Raw genomic sequence first — 6,893 nt, 5'->3', positions numbered from 1 at the left:
AGTCTAAGGGGTAAACAGGACATTTGACACCCCCAAATTGCCCAAAATAAGGCTCCCCATTTTTGTTACTGCAGAAACACATACTACAGTATTGTTGGTAAACCACATTCAAGCCCCCTTACCTATTTTTGATGTAACATAATGCAGTATGGCTGAGAAATTAATTTAGCACGCTAAACTCAGATTACAACTAATTTGGTCCTCCCAACTGTCTGCTTCCTCAACTTGAACTCTCTTTACCATGTGATCACTGCAGTCACATGACGTCTGTGAATTGTGAAATCAGAAGGCCCTTTAGAAAGATGGGATCTAGCCTTTACCCTTCTGCCACTCAACAATATGTGCCACGTGATCGCAGTGACATCGGAAGGTACTTTTAGATACATGGGATCTAGTTGCGACCCTGCAGGTATATCATGCTGTTTGTTATGCAGTCGTTCTATAGAGATGGTATTGCTTCTTGTACATAATATGTAATACTGTTTATGTTAAATGGCGTATGAAGTACTTGTCTGTGATAAAGGACACTACTATGCATTATCTTGGCGTTTAAGTTATTTGTGATTCTTGTTTTCTATTATATATATATACTCAGTGGTCTTTGTTTATAAAATGTACTTGTATATTAACTCTTTCATTGCTGTCGTTTTTTATTCGTGTGGTGAAATATTTTGATGACACCTGAGCTCTTACAGTGTAATGGGGCATGGAAGTGATACGTTCAATTTAACGCGTAATAACTAATGATTTAATATACATACACTTTGTTTCTCGCGTGATAACTAATGATTTAATATATATACACTTTGTTTCTCCATGAGAAAATGTAAAGTAATTTTTCTGCAGCTTAAACTGCTGCGGTTTTATATTTAGAAATGTGGCTGTGTAAGGGCCAATCAAAAGCTGTATCGTCAGAACCTTTATCTTTATATATGCTGCGTGGTGCCCAATTGCACAGGGGAGATTGCTTAAAGAGCTGCGCATGCGCAGTACTGTTTCACGCATAGCCTCTAGAGTCTGCGTGGCTGTATCACCCACAGCCTAAATGGACAAAACTGAAGGAGCCAGAGGTGCCTAATGTTACAGACATTTGCTACTTTTCCGTTCAAATATGTAATCGACAATCATTCTTGTTTTAGAATAAAGCACAATGCCACTTTATAATGTAGTACTGTACAAAAAGGGCAATGGAAGTGATGGCATAAACATTAATTTGCATGTTTTTTTATAACTAATGTAAGAGGTGAGAAAACTGAAAAGTATACACATAAATCAAGGTTGCCTGGAACATATGTTCAAAGTCAAATTTACACTTTTATGGTTCAGTAAGAGCATGCAAATTTAAAGGGACACTAAACCCCAATTTTTTTTGTTTCATGAATTCAGTTAGATCAGGGGTGGGCAAGAGGTAGATCGAGTTCTACCAGTGGACCGCAAGTGAATTTTGAGGTGACCTGGAAGATTTGAAAAGTCTGCATAATAAGAGAAATATTTCTCACACATCTAGATTCTGAGTGAAGAGCCTTGCCACCATAGATGTATGAGAAATGTTTCTCTTATGCAGACTTTTGAAATCAGCTATGAGTCTATGACGGTGGTAAGTGTACTTCAGCATGCGCAACGTGGCTGTAGTTGAACTCGCTGCCCCAGCTTTGGTTACTGCCTGTCCCAAACTCTCTTACTTTTTGCCTCAAGAGCGGTCAGCCCATAGTACAGACTCTTCATGCCCCAGGCTGAGATGCTGCTCGGTATCCCTGGGTTTGGCAGTTCCAGGTCCTGCTCTGTCTGATATTCTACTGCTACTTTCTAGTTTTGTCCTCCGTTACTTGTCACCAGGCTCTGCTGGGTGAATGGTCTGGTGATGTTTTTTTCCCCAGGGTCTGTTACTTCCTCTCAGGTTCTTTTAATTACTCTGTACCAGGCTTTGATGCTGCTCTCTGATACTTTCTCTGACACACTAATACTAGCTATACTTTGTGCTAGTATCTGCAGCTTTCTGTCCCTAGAATTTGTTGTCACCATATTGTGCAGGTCAGTGCTGTTGCTGCTATACCAGTCTCTGGTTGCTGTGTAAGGCGGTACAGAGCCTGCATGTCCTGCCGCTGTCACTATCCCAACTATTTGCAGTAGTCTTCAGCTAGTAGCAGACGGATGGAGAGCAGCCAACAGAACCTGCCCTCTAATCAACCTAACATGGCGTCCAGCCAATAAAATTACTTTGTAGAATGAGTCTGTCTATGATTGGCTGAGAATAGTTCATTGTCATCGTTGTACCTGAGCTGTGGGTTTCCTATGTGTTCCAGGCTTGACTACTCCACTAGCCCTAGACTTGAGCCGTCTTAATTGTGAGACTACTTATTTATACGCAGGCGCGATACACAGATAAAGTTGCTTGATGGTCCCCGCATGACGTAAAAAGAGAGCTCTTGCAGTAATTAAAGAGCGCGGCTGTATTTATTATTAAAGAGCGCGGCTGTATTTATTATTAAAGAGCGCGGCTGTATTTATTATTAAAGAGCGCGGCTGATTTTTAAAGCTTTATAATTTGTAGCAAAAATACAATTTTTAGCCAGCAGGTCCTATTTGAGGCAAAAATGCAATTTTCAGCCAGCAGGTCCTATTTGTAGCAAAAATACAATTTTCAGCCACAGACTGGTGTTTTTTTAGTTAGGTGACCACGTCACTTGGAATAAAATTAGAGGTAGCCTTTGCCTTATAAAAGTCTGCCCACACCTGAGATAGATCATGTAATTTTAAGCAACTTTTTAATTTACTCCTATTATCAAATTTTCTTCGTTCTCTTGCTATCTTTACTTAAAAAACTGAAATGTAAAGCTTAGCAGCTGGCCCATTTTTAGTTCAGTGAGAGTGGTGATAGTTGGCGCTAACAATATATCCCAAATAGCCAAGATCTGTGAATGACTACTCCTCCCCAGTAGTCAAACAATAGAATTATTATGATCAAATAAAAGTAGAACTGGCGGTATAAATAGCTGGGATATAAACTACACTGATATAAGATAATATAAGCTAATATAAGCTAAACACTTGTGTGGCACCAAATATAGCGAATCTGTATTATAGTGTTAGACAATAATATCATAAATTACATGAGCCTATATTAGGGACAAAATCACAGATATTCAAATGCTTAAAATAATATGTCTAAAACCAGAGTCAGTAAGACTCACAAATGACAAAGTTAGAAAATTAAACAATAAATATAGTACACATAAAAGGCTTGATATATGGTGTAGGGACATCTCCCTATGTATGTAACAAAAGTAAAAAAGAAGCGCTGATAAAGAACTCAGACCTCTAAACATAAACTGCTAGATTACAAGTTTTTGTCGGTAATGGTGTGCGGTGTTAACGAGCATTTTTTTCTCACCGCTCACTTAAGACAACGCTGGTATTACAGGTTTTTGAGTAGAGCAAAATTTTGCTCCACATCTCGCCTCAATACCAGCGTTGCTTATGGTAGCGGTGAGCTGCTAAAACGTGCTTGTGCACGATTTCCCCATAGGAATCAATGGACCTAACACCTGCAAAAAAGCAGCGTTCAGCTCCTAAGGCAGCCCCATTGATTCCTATGGGGAAATACATTTTATGTCTACACCTAACACCCTAACATGAACCCCGAGTCTAAACACCCCTAATCTTACGCTTATTAACCCCTAATCGCCGCCCCCGACATCGCCGGAACCTGCATTATATTATTAACCCCTAATCTGCCGCTCCAGACACCGCCGCCACCTACATTATACTTATAAACCCCTAATCTGCTGCCCCCAACATCACCGACACCTACATTATAGTTATTAACCCCTAATCTGCCGCCCCCAACATCGCCGCAACTATATTAAATGTATTAACCCCTAATCTGCCGCCGCCAACGTCACCGCCACTATAATAAAGTTATTAACCCCTAAACCTAAGTCTAACCCTAACACCCCCCTAACTTAAATATAATTTAAATAAATCTAAATAAAATAACTACAATTAAATAAATAATTCCTATTTAAAACTAAATACCTATAAAATAAACTCTAAGCTAGCTACAATATAACTAATACATTGTAGCTAGCTTAGGGTTTATTTTTATTTTACAGGCAACTTTGTATTTATTTTTACTAGGTACAATAGTTATTAAATAGTTATGAACTATTTAATAACTACCTAGCTAAAATAAATACAAATTTACATGTAAAATAAAACAACCTAAATTACAATTACACCTAACACTACACTATAATTAAATTAATTCCCTAAAGACTTCTGCCCCTCTGGAGGACCACTTGTGCCCGGCTGGGTGAAGATGTCTCAAGGTAGGGTGATCTTCAAGGGGGTAGTGTTAGGTTTTATTAAGGGGGGATTGGGTGGGTTTTAGAGTAGAATTGGGTGTGTGGGTGGTGGGTTTTAATGTTGGGGGGGTATTGTATTTTTTTATTACAGGTAAAAGAGCTCATTACTTTGGGGCAATACCCCGCAAAAAGCCCTTTTAAGGGCTATTTGTAATTTAGTATAGGGTAGGGATTTTTATTATTTTGGGGGGCTTTTTTATTTTATTAGGGGGATTAGATTAGGTGTAATTAGTTTAAAATTCCTGTAATTATTTTATTTTTTTCTGTAATTTAGTGTTTGTTTTTTTGTACTTTAGTTTACTTAATTTAATTGTGGTTAATTGTAGTTAATTTAGGGAATTAATTTAATTATAGTGGTAGTGTTAGGTGTAATTGTAACTTAGGTTAGGTTTTATTTTACAGGTACTTTTGTCTTTATTTTAGCTAGGTGGTTATTAAATAGTTAATAACTATTTAATAACTATTGTACCTAGTTAAAATAAATACAAACTTGCCTGTAAAATAAAAATAAACCCTAAGCTAGCTACAATGTAACTATTAGTTATATTGTAGCTATGTTAGGGTTTATTTTATAGGTAAGTATTTAGTTTTAAATAGGAATAATTTATTTAATTGTAGTAATTTTATTTAATTTTATTTAAATTATATTTAAGTTAGGGGTGTTAGGGTTAGACTTAGGTTTAGGGGTTAATACATTAAATATAGTGGCGGTGACGTTGGGGGCAGCAGATTGGGGGTTAATAAATGTAGGTAGGTGTCAGCGATGTTAGGGACGGCAGAATAGGGGTTAATAAAATGTAACTAGTGTTTGCGAGGCGGGAGTGTGGCGGTTTAGGGGTTAATATATTTATTGAAGTGGCGGCGATGTCCGGTTGGCAGATTAGGGGTTAATAACTTTAGTTAAGTGTTTGCTATGTGGGGGGGGGGGGGCTTGGTTTAGGGGTTAATAGGTAGTTTATGGGTGTTAATGTACTTTTTAGCACTTTAGTTAAGAGTTTTATGTTACAGCGTTATCCCATAAAACTCTTAACTACTGACTTTTAAATGTGGTAGGAGTCTTGACAGGAGAGGGTGTACCACTCACTTTCTCCAAGACCCGTAATACAGGCGTTAGGCAAATCCCATTAAAAAGATAGGATACGCAATTGACGTATGGGGATTTGCGGTATGCTCGAGTCACGGAAAAAAAATGAGCGGTACACCTGTACCTGCCAGACTCGTAATACCAGCGGGCGTTAAAAAGCAGCGTTGGGACCTCTCAACGCTGCTTTTTAACCCTAAAGCAAGATTCATAATTTAGGCGAAAGTGCACTAACTGTCTAAAACATTTTTTAGACAGTTAGTGCACTTTATATTTAGCGGTCTGAGTTCTTTATCAGCGCTTCTTTTTGACTTTTGTTACATACATAGGGAGTCGTCCCTACACCATATATCAAGCCTTTTATGTGTACTATATTTATTGTTTAATTTTTTTAACTCTGTCATTTGTGAGTCTAATGGACTCTGGTTTTAGACATATTATTTTAAGCATTTGAATAAATATCTGTGATTTCGTCCCTAATATAGGCTCATGTAATTTATGATATTATTGTCTAACACTATAATACAGATTCTCTATATTTGGTGCCACAGTGTTTAGCTTATATTATCTTATGCCAGTGTAGTTTATATCCCAGCTATTTATAGCACCAGTTCTACTTTTTATTTGACCATTTTTGGTTCAGAACCTGGGTTATGCTTGCTTATTGGTTTGCTAACTGTATCCACCAATAAGCAAGCGCTTTCTAGGGTGCTGAACCTAAAATGGTCTGGCTTCTAAGCTTTAATTCCTCTTGCTATCTTTAATTAAAAAGCAGAACAAAGAAAAATTGATAAGACTAAATTAGAAAGTTGCTTAAAATTGCATGCTCTATCTGAATCATGAAAGAAAAAAATTGGGTTTAGTATCCCTTTAATTTTACTTATCAAATTTACTTAATTTTCTTGGTATCCTTTGTTAAAACGCATAACTCAATAGGCTCACTACTGGGAGTTCGCTGCTGATTGATTGCTAAATGCAGCCACCAATCAGCAAGTGCTATCCAGTGGGCTGAACCAAAATTGGGCCTGCTTGTAAGCTTATATTCCTGATTTTTTAAATAAAGATACCAAGAGAACAGAGAAAAATTGAATAAGGAGTAAAGAAGAAAGTAGCTTAAAAATTGCATACTCCATCTGAATCATGAAAGAAAAAATTTGGGTTCAGTATCCCTTTAATTTGGACTTTACATGTATCACCAATAATACACTAACACATTTCCTAATTGGTTTAGTCAAAGGACTCTTTCACAAAGCTATATAAGTGACACAAGTGGGTATTATGGGTAATTGTTGTTGGTCATCTTTTTGTATAGTGGTGATTAGATAAAGGGTAAGAGTCAAATAGCAGCCTATGTACACAGAAAATGAAACCTATCTTCCATACAAGGATATTTAAGAAACAAATTGAGATATTTAAGAAACATGTTTAATTTAAAGCAGCATGAACCC

The 6,893-nt window shown here is 37.1% G+C and overlaps 1 protein-coding gene across 2 annotated transcripts in view; it reads left to right on the top strand.

Moving 5' to 3' along the window:
• The first annotated feature begins 309 nt into the window (after window positions 1-309).
• The window catches only part of GTF3C3 (general transcription factor IIIC subunit 3), a 209,707-nt gene continuing 203,123 nt past the window's right edge, over window positions 310-6,893 (top strand). For both annotated transcript variants that reach the window (XM_053698555.1, XM_053698556.1), the window contains exon 1: window positions 310-409. The gene's annotated coding sequence lies outside the window, so the exon portion shown is untranslated. The remainder of the gene's footprint in view (window positions 410-6,893) is intronic.

This window comes from Bombina bombina, chromosome 1 (genome assembly GCF_027579735.1).
Source record: "Bombina bombina isolate aBomBom1 chromosome 1, aBomBom1.pri, whole genome shotgun sequence".
NCBI classification, from domain to species: domain Eukaryota; kingdom Metazoa; phylum Chordata; class Amphibia; order Anura; family Bombinatoridae; genus Bombina; species Bombina bombina.
The sequence above is the reverse complement of the archived record's forward strand: the minus strand, read 5'-3'. Positions and strand labels throughout refer to the sequence as shown.